The sequence below is a fragment of the Argopecten irradians genome, chromosome 1 (genome assembly GCF_041381155.1).
Source record: "Argopecten irradians isolate NY chromosome 1, Ai_NY, whole genome shotgun sequence".
Lineage (NCBI taxonomy): Eukaryota > Metazoa > Mollusca > Bivalvia > Pectinida > Pectinidae > Argopecten > Argopecten irradians.
This window is the reverse complement of record NC_091134.1, coordinates 34,555,254-34,575,882: the sequence shown is the minus strand read 5'-3', so window position 1 is coordinate 34,575,882 and position 20,629 is coordinate 34,555,254. Positions and strand designations below refer to the sequence as shown.

The following is a 20,629-nucleotide window of genomic DNA, read 5'->3' as shown; positions in this document are numbered from 1 at the left end:
ATTAATATTTTCTAAGACTCTGATTGGCTGAGTGCTCACTGATTCAACTCATTTACCCCTGAAAACATTTTCTTTTAGACTCTTCTACCTTAACTGGAACAGTCCATTATGAATTTTCAGGGTGAATGGGTTGAACGTCAAAGAGCATCCTATATAGCTACCATAATACCGTATCCATCATCTTTGATTCTGAGATATCCCATCATGGTCGCAGTGTGTTGCTATGTAACTCTAATTAGCTAAAACAAATATGCACAGCGGAAGAAAATGAAGGCATTTCAAAAACACAGCATGCAAATTATTGTAAAGCTTATCGGTTGACAATACTCATTCCGTATTCAAATTATTTTCTCTCTCCGCTTGACTGACACGTAAACAAAACTCAGCATGCCTACTGTGTTTTTATGTCCCACAATAATGTGGGTGGTATATAAACAGCTTTTAGATCAATATAATCTATATTCCAATATCTGTACTTTAAGTACATCGGGAGAATAATGGGATGACATTAAAGAATTCCAAACACGTTTAAGTGTATCTAACAGATTGCTAGTGTATCAACCTAAACAATTGATAGTTTATTCAATTTATAGGTATGATAGATTTATTAATTCCAGGTGTTCTTTTGATGGAAAATCATAATTGTATGTGCACCTACCGGTAAGTTTAATGTCTTTTTACTTGTCAATATAAGCAAGAGAGAAGGAATTTAGCTTTGTATGCAATATCACATAAAATTATGTGAACTCTGAGATTTTTGTTTCAAGATATTCATGAAAAAAATTCTTTGCACATGTTTCAATACAAAAGAAACAATATACAGAGTACTCCAACTAATCTAATAACTGTTATTCGAATATTTCGGTTATTTCTATAAAATACTTAAAATGGCGCATAGTGCCATAAGTAAGAGAACGGGTGGGGTATGTTGTTGTTGAAGAACAACATTGTGGCATTTTTTATCCCCCTCGAACCAAATGATGTCTTGATTTATAATAGTCATTAAGCATGCGCATCAGAGCTGTGACAGAGAAACAAAAACATGAAGGACGTTTTTCAAGGTCAGTCAGTTTCTTATTTGTTACGTTTTTAACAAGTTGAATTGAAAGCCGCCTCCACCCCCTCCTCTTTTTCAATTTTGTTACTATGATTCTTTATTTTTCAACCTTTTTTGTATTTCATACCATGTTAAGTATTATGTTAAGTGGCGTTTTTTTATCCCCCCCCCCCCCCCCTTGATGTCTTGTGAGATCAATTGGTTTTTTGGTTTTTATATTGGCTTGAAAAGTAATATTTTCAAGTCGGGGCGTTTATATTTAATAAACAGCCAATTTCAATCAGAACAAGTCCCTGCTTTGTTTTGCATTCATTTGGTTCAACAAGCTTGCCCTCACGATGGTCGTGTATAAATTCTGTTTACAACGGAAAGGACAAGTTAATACTGTAAATTACAACTGCCTACAATTAATGTTTCATGTCTAGGCAATTTCTTTTGAAAGAACAGCATTTTTTGGATTTATCCCCCCTTGAGAGGGGAGATAACCTGATGTAGCTAATATAACTTAGTAAAGTTAATAAAGAAATGCTTAAGAAACTATACATGAAAAGCTAACTAATCTAGATTATTGCTGACCATAATAATTTTGAATGAAAATATAAATTCAAAAGTGTCTGTCCTGTGGAAAATGTCTTCTGTCTAACTACTACTTTTATCAATATAAATCTTGTCCAAATCATTTACATATGCAGCTCTGCTGCCAGACTAAGATAATGGATGCTTGCTATACATAAAGTGTCACTCTGCATCATTATGGAACTTAACTATGTGACAGATAAAATGTAGATACATGACATCAGAACATTAAAGTAGTTCTAATATGGCACCCAGAGATATATGAGATGATGATGTATCAGTTATATTGATCACTGACACCTACCACTTGCTGCAGTCTGTCTCACAGCCTGGCCATTAATGATAGCAGAATCCATCCTTACATAAGCATATGTGATAAATAGAATCCTACATTAGTGGCAATATTTTATATATGAAATTTACAAAATCATACTCTTGAAATAATTTGTTGATACTACTTGATCACCAAGCTGCCATATTGCATATCAAATTATTGAAATCATACGATCCTGTGAAAAGCTATTACATAATCCAGCCATGTCTGTCATCATCTTATGAATCACACATGGAATATTTTTTGTTGATGTCACAAGAGTCATATGATTGTTGTATAAGGATCAGCATAACAATGTGACGACAACGTTTGGAACTCTATGGCCAAACACATGTCTGCTGACTAGGCTACTTTAATATGGCATATTTCTGTTGTGAACATCTCCAAGTGCAGGGTAATTGTCATGAACTTGATTAAATCCATTTTAACACCATACAACGTCAAAACAGGATATTGCAGGAAAAGTGTTTCAATACATCAATTAACGGCAAAATTAAAATATCAACATTTAGCTTTTGCATTGAGCATCTGTCAGTATGTTTCATTCTTGACAAACTTTGATGGGTGGGTGCTTCATTTTCTGTATTTTTTTTTCTTCTCTATTGCAGTAACATAACTGAAACAATTCCAAGTTATATACTTCTAATAATGGTAAACTAGAACTTTAGTTTTTCAATTAATTTTGCCAATCATAACCATCTTTTTGATACGGAATCTCAAAATGGCTGTTTATCCAAAACAATCATTAGTGAAAATCTAGATAGATTTTTTAAACAATAATAGTACAGTAATTAAAGTGTGTGTTGAGTTGAAGTTGCCTTACAAGTTGTTCTGGCATTCAGTAGCTTCTGAATTCCATCAATATTAGCCAATAAATAAATAACTGAGAGTGGCCCCTTCTTTTAGAAAAATCTATACAATATTACGAGGTTTGGCATTAGTTCCCTAGCTCCATTCATCTATAATTCATCAATCAACTACAGACCAGAGTCTCCATACATCACTCACCAATATATAACATGTAACTCTTCATCTCCATATAAAGTATCTCATATATAATACACCTGTCTTAGCGACCACCTCTGTAAATAGACCACCTGCTTATACAACATTTTCTTTATTTAGCCCACTTGGGTATATTTAGAGACAATTTTTCCGTTGTCCCTTTGGAGTTCTTCATAGACAGGATTGCCTGGTATATGCCCCCCCCCCCCCCCCCCCCCCAAAAAAAAAAAAAAAAATTAAAAATATTCCTACTGTCTTGTAACGATGAAATGCCTAGTTACACAAGAAGAATAAAAGAGTTTATAGGTTTGCTTAATATAACTGTCCTCCAAACTGTCATATTCACACTTGTCAGTTTGTAAGTGTTGGTTTGCCTAGCATTGACACAACAAATAAACACAGGCTTTGGTGTTGGAGGAAATAATAAAGGTTTAACAAAGAGTTCTTGGAGAAAAAACCATTCACTTACAATATATAACGAGTTATCAAAGAGGTAAGCATTTTGATATCCCAGAGGACTAGTGGATATTTTGAATGCCTTCAAGATTCCATCACTTGACCACTGTAGCCACTTTGAAGTCAAAGTAATAATCAATCTGATTTAGATTTCATAAATACATTACCACCTGCTCTGACTTCACATTAGAAATTCATATGTTGACCAATGGTATACCTTTGATAAAAGAAAGTGACTTATACAGTACCTTAGATAGAGGAAACATTTTACACTAAGCATTCACAAAGCAACGGACCTGGATAAAAGAATTACTCCCAAACTTTATATAACTCCTTATAACTTTATCTTAATAAGTCTTCTCATATATGTTTATTTTTAACCACCAGGGTAACTTGAAGAATTTCCATCATTTAAAATTTCAAAGAAAAGTTTTCTAGAATTCAAAGTCAATACTATTTTCCAATGGAATATATAAATCTAAGGGCTTTCATAATGAATGTTGATTGACAAAACTGGCCAGAATTAATCATGAATCCAATCTGTTGATTCACACCAACTCTCTCGGCCTCCAATATATTGATATTCTGTTACATGTATGTTTAAACTACAGTGTATATAGTCCTCGATCTATCAATCACTAATTAGTACCCAGTACAATACAGTTCATTAAGTGACATTCAGCTTGTACCACAATTCTCTTACCACATTCCTCATTATTACCACAAGTATAAAATCAATCAAACCCAGTAGAACTAAGCGATAATGTGAAGTTTCTATATGTTTCATTCACAACAACATAAACTCAAGAGGTTATAAACTATAGTTTAACACTTTAAATGTTATTTGGATATTTTTTTTTTTTTTTAAATTTTCATCAAAACCATAACATTGTATTTTTGATAAAACCCAAATTTGACTGAATCTGACATTACGAACAGGGAACCATGGGTTAAATAAATTCATTTGTGAAACAAAAGTGGTGGATAATTTCAACGGGTAGTTTTAAATTTGAAAATTTTGTACAGTGAAATTCTTACTTCAGAATTGACTTTTGCTGAAATGAAGAATTAAATTTCAAAACCTTTTCAGAGTTGATCAACCTAAAATCATTATGTGGACAAAATTTTTTTATAAAATTTAGGTCAGGTCAAAGATCAATGAATCAGGCTTAAGACCTTATACCATACATATAAGTTCCTTGATAAAAACATCAATGCTCATAAATTATTCTGTTCTATAAATTTATATCAATGTGTTTCTCAACATTATTTCTAATCTGTTGTAATACTATGACTGAACATGAAGGTAGAATATCCGATACGAGAAATGTAATCGAGAGATGTTGTTACTGAGGCTGATCATGGAGATCAATATGATGCCACCATTGTGGAGGTTTTTCACCACCAACTCTTTCACTGACCAAGGATTCAAACTCATGCTTATTACAAACTTACCGAGGTCCTTTAGTGGGTAAAAATCCTCAAACAATGCCAACAGGCACAGTTTTTGATCAAATGTTCACAACAATTTCCAAATAGAGTCACATTTCATCCAAAATAACTAGAGAAATCCGTGAGAGAGTGGGTTATACTGAGTGGAGAAGGGCAATGATAGAGTCGAAGCAGACGGCCAGCAGATCAATACTCACAAAGGACCCTGGGAAGGCTGTGATTATTGATGAGGCAGGGTAAGCGTGTGTATACTGTATACCAGTGGTGATGGCAAGAATGGCTCTCACTTAGAGAACAAAAACATGTCATCAGTACTGAGTCAATAGTATTTAACCTGTGTCACTAATATATCTGACATATGTTAAGTTGTGGCATCTTGGAATATTATCATCGTGGAGCCAAACTCAAGAATCCATTATCTGTTTACCCTGGCTCCTTCCCTTCTCATTAAGGTATATAAATATGAAATGAGCCAGAATACATTTAACCCGGAGTTCGTGACATAAGGTAGAACAAGAGTTCAGATCAATGAAAGACAGAATTCTCAGCTGTCTGACGGAATGGTAATGGAGAGACTAAAAAAAGGGTATTAAGTACCTTTTGTCTATGAAATAGAATCACAACAAGGAAGTTGTATATATATTGTCATTTTATTTGATTATATATATATATAAAAAAATTCATGTAATCTTTGAACCAGGAAGAATCATTTGGGTCTGTAAAGGTATAAGAAACAATGAAGGGACTTATTGGCAAGACACCACACTATAATATTTTAATCTAAAATATATAATGATTGAATACAGATAAAAATATCTAAATAATCTTTTGTACGATCTTTACAGTTAAAAGTATAATGTTTTGATTTCAATGATCAGTGAACAATTACAACCAATCAAGGTCTATAGGCCATTACCTGTATACCAATATGTTTGTTGTTCAAAAAAAAAATCGAACATCTCTTTCCAATATAATCCTTATTTGATTGGATGAATTAAATAATAAATCACATGACAAAAGTTTCAAAATGTAAAATCACACAAAACATTTGTATGCTTTCCTGAGGTTTCTAATTCTCAATAAATCATTCTCAATTTGTAAGCTTAATTGTAAAACAGTTGAACCTTATTTTCCAAGGTCCATCAGACTCTAATAAAACTTGACCTTCCAGAGTATTAGAATTGTACCTACAGTTGCCCCCATTGAATGTAAATGTGACTAAAGGGATCTCTTAAATTATATTATCTATTCTCCCTTAGCTGATAGTCCCTCATTCTTACCCTTGATTTGAGTGCTCGTCCCTGTGAAGGAAGCTCCAGGATCTGTTCCTGGCCAACCAACACCATTGTCTAAAAAAAGTGGTAGTTTCAGCTGCTCCTGCTTTAGCACTCAGCAGCATATACAGGGAGTAGGATGACTTGTTAGCCTGTTGTCAGTATAATGTGACTTGGAGGGGTCTGTATCTCTGGTAGCATGCTTCAGTGAGATAGCACTATAATAAGTACATGAAGCAAGAGTCCCACTATCACAAGAACACACAACACAAATATATACCACAGCCTCCCAAAACATGCTATCACAAGGAGACACAACGCTAACATACCACAGCCTCCCAAAACATACTATCACAAGGAGACACAACACTAACATACCACAGCCTCCCAAAACACACTATCACAAGGAGACACAACACTAACATACCAGAGCCTCCAAAAACACACTGTCACAAGGAGACACAACACTAACATACCACAGCCTCCCAAAACACACTGTCACAAGGAGACACAACACTAACATACCACAGTCTCCCAAAACACGCTATCACAAGGAGACACAACACTAACATACCACAGCCTCCTAAAACACACTATCATAGGGAGACACAACACTAACATACCACAGCCTCCCAAAACACACTATCATAGGGAGACACAACACTAACATACCACAGCCTCCCAAAACACACTATCATAGGGAGACACAACACTAACATACCACAGCCTCCCAAAACACACTATCAAAGGAGACACAACACTAACATACCACAGCCTCCCAAAACACACTAACACAAGGAGACACAACATCAATATACAACAGCTTCCTAAATCATACAGACATTCACACACATACACACACACACATATACAAATATATCCATGTACAACCTCCCAAAACCTACAGACATTCACACACACATTCCACACAATTTCCATGCAGGGTCAGACAGGCCATTAATAGATAATCTATGTTGTTAATACCACATTGAGCCCAACCAACCAACAGTAGTAAAACTTTACAGTTATCAAAGTATTTGAATTAATCCATTTTGAATATTTATTTTGACAGAACAGATTATTCACTTAATATTTTTCCTCAACACTCCAAGATACAGTTACTGCAATCAGGCCAATGACCACAATGACAATCCGTTATCGAGTAAAAAAACACTCCAAAAGATATCTAGAAAACCAATTCCTCTGAAAAATAAATTGTGCTAGATAATGGTGTCTAAAATCTGTTTTCAAAACAGTCCGCTTTATTGATTTGTGAGGAGAAAACTTCAAATAATTTTATCAATAAGTGAACCCGACATTGCTACGGAACTCTAACTCCAGGCAAGTGTCAGTGTTAAGTATTCAGAACTCTTTAACAGCTGTACCTAAACCTGGATCAGAACAACCAAGCTTTACCCAATACACAGATCCAGATAATTATTGACATTGTGCTACGAACAAGATAATTGAAAATAAATTATTGTTCACAAAGAAAGGCATTCTTCTAATAGTCAATGCTCATTATGTATGTTTTGTACATTATACCGTTGTTATGGCAACAGTGACGCAGAAATGTTGATTTTCAACAAATATCAATATTTTCCATTGCTAAATATAGCCCGTGAGTGCGGGGCTTGAACACCAGCCTGGAATGGAGTGTTTGAAGAAGACTCCATCCATCAATATTACTATAATGCCTACAGCTAAATACCCTGCTGATATCACTAACATCTCGCCCTCGTGAAAATTTGATAAACATTGCAACCGCAAACAAAGCTGAACATATCAATATAAACATTAACAGGATACTGTTCCAATGTTTAAACTATTGAAGAACTTTTATTTAAGCTGTCACATTGATGATACATTAAGTTGAATGTTTACAGACATGACTATTAGCCAAGGTTCTTTTACTTATGTTTTGTATTTATTTGAATGGCAATATTAGCTGTGAGTTAAAGCCTAAGTATGGAAGCCCTCTACTCATTTTTAGCCTTGAGTTCCAGTCTAAGTATGGAAGCCCTCTACTCATCTTTTAGCCTTGAGTTCAAGACTGCATATGGGAGCCTAAGCTTCTATTCATTTTTTAGCCTTGAATCTAAATCTAAGTATGGAAGCCATTTACTCATCTTTTAGCCTTGAATCTAAATCTAAGTATGGGAGCCATTTACTCATCTTTTAGTCTTGAGTTTAAGTCTAAGTATGGAAGCCATTTACTCATCTTTTAGTCTTGAGTTTAAGTCTAAGTATGGAAGCCATTTACTCATCTTTTAGTCTTGAGTTTAAGTCTAAGTATGGAAGCCATTTACTCATCTTTTAGTCTTGAGTTTAAGTCTAAGTATGGAAGCCATTTACTCATCTTTTAGCCTTGAGTTTACGTCTACATATGGGAGCCATTTACTCATCTTTTAGTCTTGAGTTTAAGTCTAAGTATGGAAGCCATTTACTCATCTTTTAGTCTTGAGTTTAAGTCTAAGTATGGAAGCCATTTACTCATCTTTTAGCCTTGAGTTTACGTCTACATATGGGAGCCATTTACTCATCTTTTAGTCTTGAGTTTAAGTCTAAGTATGGAAGCCATTTACTCATCTTTTAGTCTTGAGTTTAAGTCTAAGTATGGAAGCCATTTACTCATCTTTTAGTCTTGAGTTTAAGTCTAAGTATGGAAGCCATTTACTCATCTTTTTGTCTTGAGTTTAAGTCTAAGTATGAAAGCCATTTACTCATCTTTTAGTCTTGAGTTTAAGTCTAAGTATGGAAGCAATTTACTCATCTTTTAGCCTTGAGTTTAAGTCTAAGTATGGAAGCAATTTACTCATCTTTTAGCCTTGAGTTTAAGTCTACATATGGGAGCCATTTACTTGAGTTTAAGTCTAAGTATGGAAGCATTACTCATCTTTAGCTGAGTTTAAGTCTAAGTATGGAGCAATTTACTAGTTCTTGAGTTAAGTCTAAGTATGGAAGCATTTACTCATCTTTTAGTCCTTGAGTTTAAGTCTAAGTATGGAAGCAAGCATGGAGCATTTACTCATCTTTTAGTCTTGAGTTTAAGTCTAAGTATGGAAGCCATTTACTCATCTTTTAGCCTTGAGTTTACGTCTACATATGGGAGCCATTTACTATCTTTTAGTCTTGAGTTTAAGTCTAAGTATGGAAGCCATTTACTCATCTTTTAGCCTTGAGTTTACGTCTACATATGGAGCCATTTACTCATCTAAGTATGGAAGCCATTTACTCATCTTTTGTCTTGAGTTTAGTCTAATATGGAAGCCATTTACTCATCTTTTTGTCTTGAGTTTAAGTCTAAGTATGGAAGCCATTTACTCATCTTTTTGTCTTGAGTTTAAGTCTAAGTATGGAAGCCATTCACTCATCTTTTAGTCTTGAGTTTAAGTCTAAGTATGGAAGCCATTCACTCATCTTTTAGTCTTGAGTTTAAGTCTAAGTATGGAAGCAATTTACTCATCTTTTAGCCTTGAGTTTAAGTCTAAGTATGGAAGCCATTTACTCATCTTTTAGCCTTGAGTTTACGTCTACATATGGGAGCCATTTACTCATCTTTTTGTCTTGAGTTTAAGTCTAAGTATGGAAGCCATTTACTCATCTTTTTGTCTTGAGTTTAAGTCTAAGTATGGAAGCCATTTAAGCTAAGTATGGAAGCCATTTACTCATCTTTTAGCCTTGAGTTTACGTCTACATATGGGAGCCATTTACTCATCTTTTAGCCTTGAGTTTAAGTCTAAGTATGGAAGCCATTTACTCATCTTTTTGTCTTGAGTTTAAGTCTAAGTATAGAAGCCCTCTACTCATCTTACTGATCTGGAGCCGAAATGGCCAACTGGTTAAGGTGTTACCTTTATAGCCGCCACATTTGGGTTAAAACATGAGTTATGCCCCCTTTCCTTACTGTACAGTATCATGTGATACATGTCAATAACTCAAAACCTGGAATTTTATTTTCTAAGGGAGATAACTATAGACACTGTGCAATGTAATTATATAATTAGCATTTAATAACAGTGGCCATGAGAAGACAATTTAAGGCTTGAGAGACAAAAGAAATGAACAAAGATAGTTCACTGAAATAATGAACAAAGATAAAGTGATTCTCGCTTTTCAAGGCTACATATAAACGTGAGACAAGTCGAAGAAACAGCTGCAGATTTTTACAGTTTGTATCATAAATACAAAGACAAATCACAGTTGCATTGTTACATTTCAGGGTTTGCAAAATTAAATTAAACAAACCAGCAGGAGTACATACAACTTATACAACCACAGGGTAGATTTAAAGTGTTATCACCTTATCTGATATATATATATGAATGGCAGAAATATAATATTCATTTCATAAACTGTCAAAAATACACACAATGTGAGACAGTTATTCACCTTCCTAGTTATTCTAACACATATTGGGAATCTTGCTCTATATTAATGTATATGCTGGACAAATGTCGTGGGGAATCAATTTAACTCTGAAGATATTTCCTACCCTGAGTATCTGTAGCAAATGTAAGATTCATGACTAATTCTCTAAAGAGATATGTCAGAGTTGCTAAGGATATTTGTGATTTAAGAAATATAGCCAGCTATCAATTATCACTGGTAGTGTGTGAGGGAGATGTCTATTAATTAAAGCGGATGATTGTCATTATAGATAGGAAATAAAAGTGACAGTATCATTCTCTCTCTATCCTGTTTCTTGTGACAATAATGATGCTAATATAGCACCTGTTGGGGACAATTATCTTTAGAACATAGTCTATCAAATATCACGTTCATTTGTAAGTGAATAGTTTTCTATAAGAACCAGAGACTAATATTGTGATATAAATTATATTTCTATTTGTATAACACAGCAAGTGTACTCAAATTATTATACATCGCTTAATTTTGATGTTTACACATAAATTCAGGGTTCCCACTATTTTTGGGACTAGAATTCAAGGCTTTCCAATTCAAAGTGGTTTCTTTCAAGGACATTAAGTGAAATTCAAGTTATGTTTTCACACTTTCAGATACTTTTCACAAGTTATGCGCTTATTTTTTAAGAGTAATGCAACTTGAATGATGCTGACTGGACCTATTCCAACCTAAAACTACATTTATAATGAAAGAAAACAATGAATAAACTATATATTTGGTTTGTTTGTGTAGCTTCCTACATGCTTCTCATGTTAAAGAGTTTTACAAATAAGCTAGTTGATGATCAGACATAGTTTAATAAATTAAAAATTAAAGCAAGTAATAAAAATCTATGCTTTATCAAGGTATTTCAACACGTTTTCTTTGTTTCTCAAGGTTTTCCTTACCCTGATTTTTTATTTCAATTTTTCCTACTTTTTCTAGTTTTCAAGGTTGCATGGGAACCATGAATTAAATTATGCCTGAATGAAACATCAGGTCTAATGCATTTATAGTAATATTTTGATAAAGTTGATGTCATATGTATATTATATGTTTTATTTGTTAATCTTCTCTGTTCTATCAACGGCCTAAGAAGTCATTTAAGCATTATCAGGTTTAGAATTTGGAGAAAAGCCAGAGTATCCAGTGAAAAATAATAGACCAATGACTAACATGGTAACTGCCCCACATGGGTTTCGAACTTGTGACCCCAGAGAGGTATTGGCAGGCTTACTAAGTGGAAAAATGTTGGAACGCTTGCTCAATGCAGCCCCTGATGTTGAACTTAAAACTCATATACCACTTCATCACATAAAGTTGCAGTTGTATATATAATTAGCATTATTATTCTCAATTGTTACCCTAAAATCTTGAATCTAATGGCACTATACAATATATTACAGCTAATATATACAATATTTGCACACAGAATTTGTTTAATTGTGTGCATCATTGACGAGGAAATAGTTTGAAATCACGAAGGTTTTCGAATTTTTTCATTTAAATCATTATAAGTAACATCTGAGTATTACACCTTTACAGTATACAATGATTTCCTTCAAAGTTATCCATACAAACAGCCTTCAAGTCAGTTTCGCGACAATTACTTTCTTAAATTTTTAATATGTTGCTTGTGAAATAAATATTGCAAAACTGAATTGCAAAAATATGTGAAAATAAGCTGGTTTACAGTAAGTTGGACCAATCAATGGAGAGCAGAATCATTTTGTACCTATATATACGACAACAACCTATTTCTTTCTTTATATAGGAAACATTATATAATTCAACATATTTATACCTGATTACACTTAATCGCCCAATAATCACCTCGCCATCTGACATTTACTAGTGATTGGCAGATTCTATTTCATAAACCTTAAGCAGGAGCGATTCGATGGTGGTCGAACTTGATGAAAAATTGATCTGAAATTATCCGAGAAGCTGAAACAAAACAGTTTTGCATGAATGGTAGGCTAATTATTACAACTCCCAAAAAGTTCATTAGGAAAGGAAAATAACATTATAATGCTGAATAAAAAACACCAGCATTCGTAGATCTAAACTTGCGTCTCAGGTTATGACGCAGGTCTTCCAGTTAAATCCTCATTAATCTTTTTTACTGAATCGCATAAAACTAATGTTGGAGTCAGTTATCTGCCCTTGGGGAGAGTTATATAAGAGAAATTTTGCTGGAAACAGAATCATCTTACTTTCTCCCCTTTCACCTACACAAAGACATTCCATCTCAATTTGATCAGCATTCTGGCAAGTGCTATTTCAGCAAAGTCTATACATTTAAGTACATAATTGTATGTGAAAGATTCAAAACATTTCTATCAAATAGATGTATCATCCCATTGCACCACCAAAAATAGGATAAAAAGATAAAGTTTTTTTTATTCTGCAACAGAGACATATTTGTCAAAGGTTACATAGTGCTGGCTATAGTCTGTGACGAGTATTTCTACGTCATGTAGTCAAAGGTGTGGGTAGATAAACTGCTGATAACGATCATTCCCCATAGGGATAAATTTGGTAGCGTATCAATTATGTAAAACACACAGAGACATGTAAGGTATTAAACCCAATGTAGCTTCATGCTCAGTTTAACATGTAACAAAAACAATAGATGTAGTGACGCACAACTATGTATTAGGATGATCAGAAATGAATGTCTGTACCTTGAAAATGTGAATATGAAAAGGTTTTCTTGTTAATATGATGCAGACCTTTTCACATGGCTTTTTGAGGCAGATAATAAAAGAATAACATTTTTATACTGATACTTTGATGAAATAAAAGTTTTTTTTAAGTGTCACATTAACAGATTGAAATATGTGCTTACTGAATAGATGTTTAAATTTTCTGAATATCAAAGGAATGTACAAATCACCAGTAATTATCAGGGATTTTTTTTTATCAAAATGCAATAAATGCAAAATACAGTTAATTACCACTTTGCTTTCATTTATGCTAAAGGCATAATGTCGATCATAAAAATGTTGACAAGAATCATGTAATGCATTTAGCTATTTAACAAATACAGATCATAAAAATATAATACAAAGTAAAGCATTTTTACCGGCAGATATAAAATTTTGTGATGAAAGCGAAATTATTACTAAATTTTTTACCGAATAATTTTATCCTAACACCTACAACATATATATATTCAATCCATGTACAAACTAATGACACATAATACATGCACCCTTCAATTAAAACCTGCTGATCACATGGTATGAGTTATGTAACATAAACACAATGAATAGAAAAAAAGAACTTGTTCGTACAGATCATGGAATGATTCACATAACGTCGGACGACTTTCATATATGCTTATTATTGGTAAAGGTACGTAACAGAGTGTAGTAAAAGAAATGCTGAGAGCATGTGTACTTTGGTTATGGTAATTAATGGAAAGTCTATCGATGTCTATACAAGGAATTTGCAGACATAAATATTTTTACAAAAAGTTAAAAGACTAATAAATATTCTGTACACACCCCAACCTAAAAACGAAACTTGTATGATTTAATTTTGTTGCAATTTACTTTTATTCTAAGTTTGCAAATATGCAGTGAATATCCTACTGGACATAGGTTAAAAATAAAAACTTGATAATTTGGAATTCATTTTTGAGGAAAACCATAAGATAGATAATTGTAACAAGCCAAAACAAGAGGCCCATGGGCCTTAATGGTCATGTGATTATTAGCACAATACAACGTTGTCGTTTAAAGATTTTAGCATATTTGACCTCTGTGACCTTCAATGAAGATCAAGGTCATTCATTTGAACAGACTTGGTAACCCTTCACCCAAGCATGTCACAGGCCCAATATCAGGTCTCTAGGCCTCTTAGTTATTTACAAGAAGTTGTTTAAAAGGTTTTAGCTTATTTGACCCCTGTGACCTTGAATGAAGGTCAAGGTCATTCATTTGAACAAACTTGGTAGCCCTTCATCCAAGAATGCTACAGGTCCAATATCAGTACCCTGGGCCTTCTGGTTCTTGAGAAAAGTCGTTGAAGATTTTAGTTTTTTTGACCCCTGTGACCTTGAATGAAGGTCAAGGTCATTCATTTTAACAAACTTGGTAGCCCTTCACCCCAGCATGCTACAGGCCAAATATCAGTACCCTGGGCCTTTCAGTTATTGAGAAGAAGTTGTTTGAATGGAAAGTTTACGCACGGCGCACAACGACGGACGGTGCATGATGACAATAGGTCATCTGACCCGAAGGATCCATCCCAAATTTAAGGTACAATCTACTAGGGTTTGCCGGCAGATGTAAAATTTTGCGATGAAAGCAAAATTATTACTAAAAATTTTACCGAATAATTTTATCCTAACACCTACAACATATATATATTCAATCCATGTACAAACTAATGACACATAATACATGCACCCTTCAATTAAAACCTGCTGATCACATGGTATGAGTTATGTAACATAAACACAATGAATAGAAAAAAAGAACTTGTTCGTACAGATCATGGAATGATTCTCATAACGTTGGGCGACTTTCATATATGCTAATTATTGGTAAAGGTAACAGAGTGTATAGTAAAAGAAATGCTGAGAGCATGTGTACTTTGGTTATGGTAATTAATGGAAAGTCTATCGATGTCTATAACAGGAATTTGCAGACATAAATTTTCTTACAAGAAGTTGAAAGACTAATAAATATTCTGTACACACCCCAACCTAAAAGGAAACTTGTATGATTTAATTTTGTTGCAATTTACTTAGTTTGCAAATGTGCAGTGAATATCCTACTGCATGGACATAGGTTAAAAATAAAAACTTAATAATTTGGAATTCATTTTTGAAGAAAACCATAAGATAGATAATTGTAACAAGCCAAAAAAACCTTACAGAATCCATCCCAAATTTAAGGTACAATCTACTAAGGTTTCCTATTCCAGTGCCAGGTTTGTTGGTGTAGGAAAGTCAGAGCACCTCAAGAAAAACCACCGAACCCAATTATCAGTACCAGTCAAATGCCACACATGGGATTTGAGCTCACAAACCCAGAAGTGAAGGGCTTGTTGTAATATCTTGCGACATCTTAACCACTTGGCCACCGCAGCCCCCCCCCCCCCCCCCCCATATTATAAAGATGTAGGAAACATAAATACTTCATGAACAATTATATCTTATTATTGCCAATCACCTGTGTTTAGATTTCCCACATATCATGCAGGTTCGACATTTTAACTTGTTCATGCATGCTTTTAAAAGAAAGTTCTAGAAGAGATCCGAGCTATATAGACACAACACCAATAAACTGCAGTACCAAGGGATTCGTGAATTTCCAGAACCATCACCTTTCCCTTTGTTTTCTAGAATATCCAATAAACCAATTCACCAGCCAAGTAATTAAATAAGATCCTATACATATATAACATCGGTTATTCATCACGAATGATCGCCACTCCTTAGCACAGATATTACCATTACTGAATCTGGCGCTGCCCTCCCATTATCAGGGACAGGAAATGAAGTCAATCACGGACTGGGAAAATTACACTGATTACAGAATTAGAGCATATTATATCATATCTGGTATTGATTTCCATCTCAAATCAGTACCGCACAAGTATAAAACATGATATATGTATGAATATTGGAATTTGTATAACTAGCGGGGTAGCAATATAGCAATATCATAATATTGTTATTGAGAATTTCAAAGGTTACTTATAAGGTTAACAACAATTAGAATATACTGATATTTCTGTGATTTTTTTAAGCCTTCGTTTTTTGTCAACAGATTTTTACGACCAGCTCATTTCTACAGTGCTTGGAATTCCTACATCAAGACATTTCTGGTGTATTGATTTTCACAGTACTGGTCAGCGAAACCAAGATCAAGAGAGAGACGACAGTTGATAAACAAATCCTGACCAAAAGTTGTTAACGCAATGTTAGTAGTGCGGTGTTACAATGGCTAGTTATAGCCAGACCTGTCCATATTATGTTGCTGATTCAATCATTCTTGACTTCGCTTCCAGCGGTAGTATGGCAACCAGAACCAGTATCCTGGCATAAACGATCTACAGACAAAATGTTTCCCATAAGGTGAGAGCACCACTGGGCTTTCTCCTCTAAACAAATCTATACATAGCCATATTTGATTCGGTAATGGTGACAGATAGCCTACTGCCATTTCTCCACTCACAAAAATCTATACAATTCGCAAGTCTGGCTAAGTGGCCATGCATGGTCAACCAGCATTTGCGGGGTATTTCTGCAAGCAGCAATGTAAAAATCTCTTGACTTAAGCTGCAGTCAACTTATTTTTTTGCAAATATGTGAGAAACATCCAATTTGATACTTTTATTAACAAGAAGGCTTTCTTGTAAGACTTCAAGTCCTGATAATACAAGTATGGATAAAACTGTACCCTTGAGATTTATTACAGACAAATGATAATATAGTTATTTTATTTTCAGGATAAAGCTGAGATATCTTAATTAATGATCTACAATTTTCCCAAAGTTAGGCTTAGAAGTTTGTAAAGAAATGAAAACATCTTTCAGGTCAATTGACATCAAAATTTCACCGAACTTTTCTGTAGCAGGTTTCCAAGAGAGACAAACATTACATGTATATCGGAAATTCAGTCAAGTCTCTTGAGAATGCCATACTAAAAGTGGCTGCTCTTATTCAGAAACATGACATGAAAGCAAAACACAGCAGCCAAACAATTGCTTCTTCCTTTTAGTAATACCATTTAAGTTTTCGATGGTATTTCAGCTGCCAGGTACTGACTATAAATAGGTTGATGATTTTTTTTTCATGCTCTGGCTTTCCTCTGAATCTCCCAAACCTGACACATTATTGGATAATCCTGTATGTTTATATCGGATTGTAAAGCATCAACAATTTAATGGCATGAGGATTAAGACTTTGTAAATGATAATAACTATTGCAATACTTTGTGAGACATTATGAAACAGTAACAATTTAACTCCTATAGACACAGAGGTGGAATCGAGGGCTATAGTGGTAGAATGTCTGACATCCCCGAACAACTTAGCTATAATAATCATATTGACAATATCAAGTGAGGCTAAGAACTGAAAGTATAGTGGTTGCATGTCAGTGACCCGGCCCTGATTTCTCGAAACAAAACTGACTTAAGTCTAAAGTTTTCATATAAGTTACAAAAAGAGAAAAACTTCAGTTTTGTCTTTATGCTTTAGTTACAACCCCTCCCGATTAGGCTTAGGATGTACTCCCGGCATAGTTTTTATTCATTTTGGTCTGATTCCCAGCCGGACACAAGTCATGGATGGCCGTTGGCCAAGGCTTTCAGGCATAATCGGGGAGGTGCCCTAAGAGTTTTAAGTCAAAGTTAAAATCTCTCCGGTGTTCTGTAGATTTTCATAACTGGCAACATATCCTTCATGCACCGTTTAGTATCATCCGATATTCGGCCGGGAATCGAACGGCAATCACACCTCCCGCAATTCCATCAGGCCTGTTACAACTATCGTTCCTTTTTCCATAAGATTCTCGGGCGATATTCGTACAATTTCCTGTGAATAGCTAATTATCACCCAGACATCATATGATAATCGGCCGATTAGCATTATATGTTCAGTCAATATTCCCTGTCTCACCGGTCCCCAAAAAGTTCTCTTTCGAAACAGATGCAGTAAGATTACCACATGGCATCCTTTTTATGTAAATGATGTGTGATAAGTTAATATTTTACCTGTGTTATCTGATGTCAGAAAAATGGCAAAACCACCGGTGTGCTCCCGATCACCCTCTATCCCCGGATACCGGCCGATCATTGTGACCCATGCCAAGCATTAGTCTGCAATTTGGTTCGAGAAATCAGAGCCTGAACTACTAAGCTTAGATACTATATAACACAACAAGAGGCCCAAAGGGCCACAACGGTCATCTGACTACCTTGGCAATAGTAAAATTAATTACATATGGGGTCACTTTGTCAGGACCATGTCAGGATCATTTCATGCAAGTTTCAGCCAAATCGCACTGGTAGAACTCGAGAAGAAGTTCAAAATGTGTTTTCAAGATGGCAGCTGTGGTGGCCATCTTGGATTTCAGATCGACCCGAAAAATAACAACACTTTGTCGGGACCATGTCAGGATCATTTCATGCAAGTTTCAGCCAAATCACACAGGTAGAACTTGAGAAGAAGTTCAAAATGTGTTTTCAAGATGGCGGCTGTGGCGGCCATGTTGGATTTTGGATCGACCCGAAAAATAACAACACTTTGTCGGGACCATGTCAGGATCATTTCATGCAAGTTTCAGCCAAATCGCACTAATAGAACTTGAGAAGAAGTTCAAAATGTGTTTTCAAGATGGCGGCTGTGGCGGCCATCTTGGATTTTGGATCGACCCGAAAAATAACAACACTTTGTCGGGACCATGTCAGGATCATTTCATGCAAGTTTCAGCCAAATCGCACTGGTAGAACTTGAGAAGAAGTTCAAAATGTGTTTTCAAGATGGCGGCTGTGGCGGCCATCTTGGATTTCAGATCGACCCGAAAAAAACAACACTTTGTCGGGACCATGTCAGGATCATTTAATGCAAGTTTCAGCCAAATCGCACTGGTAGAACTTGAGAAGAAGTTCAAAATGTGTTTTCAAGATGGCGGCTGTGGCGGCCATCTTGGATTTTGATCGACCCGAAAAATAACAACACTTTGTCGGGACCATGTCAGGATCATTTCATGCAAGTTTCAGCCAAATTGCACCAGTAGAACTTGAGAAAGAAGTTCAAAATGTGTTTTCAAGATGGCGGCTGTGGCGGCCATCTTGGATTTTGGATCGACACCGAAAAATAAAACACTTTGTCGGGACCATGTCAGGATCATTTCATGCAAGTTTCAGCCAAATTGCACTGGTAGAACTTGAGAAGAAGTTCAAAATGTGTTTTCAAGATGGCGGCTGTGGCGGCCATCTTGGATTTCAGATCGACCCGAAAAATAACAACACTTTGTCGGGACCATGTCAGGATCATTTCATGCAAGTTTCAGCCAAATCGCACCGGTAGAACTTGAGAAGAAGTTCAAAATGTGTTTTCAAGATGGCGGCTGTGGCGGCCATCTTGGATTTCAGATCGACCCGAAAAATAACAACACTTTGTCGGGACCATGTCAGGATCATTTCATGCAAGTTTCAGCCAAATCGCACCGGTAGAACTTGAGAAGAAGAAGTTCAAAATGTGTTTTCAAGATGGCGGCTGTGGCGGCGCCATCTTGGATTTCAGATCGACCCGAAAAATAACAACACTTTGTCGGGACCATGTCAGGATCATTTCATGCAAGTTTCAGCTAAATCGCACCAGTAGAACTTGAGAAGAAGTTCAAAAATGGATGGACGACGACGGGACGGACGAAACATGACGACTATAGGTCATCCTGACCCTTCGGGTCAGATGACTATTGGTACTAATATCTAGTAGCTATTGTGACACACTCTTTGGTGAAAGACTTTATTGATGGTAGAATGTTCGACATATTGACTCATTCACCCCTAAAGACACATTTAAACTCTTCCTATTCGAATGCTGGAAGAGTTCATAATGAATTTCCAGGGGTGCACGAGTTAAGCAATTTAAACCCCTATGCGAAACTCAACCATTTACATGTCCCTAATTAAAGAAGTATATGAAACTGATATCAATAACAAAACACATGATGATTTATGTTAAATATTCATGTCAATGGCAGTTGCATCCAGACACAATTGTTTTTCATTACGAGATAAAAATCTCCAATCAAGACAGGAGAAAGTGAGAGTCTTGTGAGTCTGTGTCATCAAATGTCAAGGTATTTTGTTCCTGTTTGTATATGGGGGCTGAGTCTAGACATAGAAATCCAGCACCAAGTTATCAACCAATGATCATCTTCAGGCCAATTTGTATGCATGTCATGTCAGAGCTGTTTCATGGTCTATGGGGTCAGCAAGACGTTTTATAGTAAGAGACATCTTAAATTGTATTTTGATGTTTTTGAATTGCTATAAACTTCATATACACATGTACTCTACAGATACTGCAACATTT

At 35.2% G+C, this 20,629-nt stretch overlaps 1 protein-coding gene across 4 annotated transcripts in view; it reads right to left on the bottom strand.

Moving 5' to 3' along the window:
- Positions 1–20,629, bottom strand: part of LOC138325247 (synaptotagmin-1-like) — a 79,770-nt gene that overhangs the window by 25,945 nt on the left and 33,196 nt on the right. Inside the window, exon 1 of one of the 4 annotated variants that reach the window (XM_069270791.1) lies at positions 4,884–5,262. The exons of the other annotated variants lie outside the window; for them this stretch is intronic. The gene's annotated coding sequence lies outside the window, so the exon portion shown is untranslated. Of the gene's footprint in view, positions 1–4,883; positions 5,263–20,629 lie in introns of those variants that run through there. 4 annotated transcript variants of the gene reach the window in all.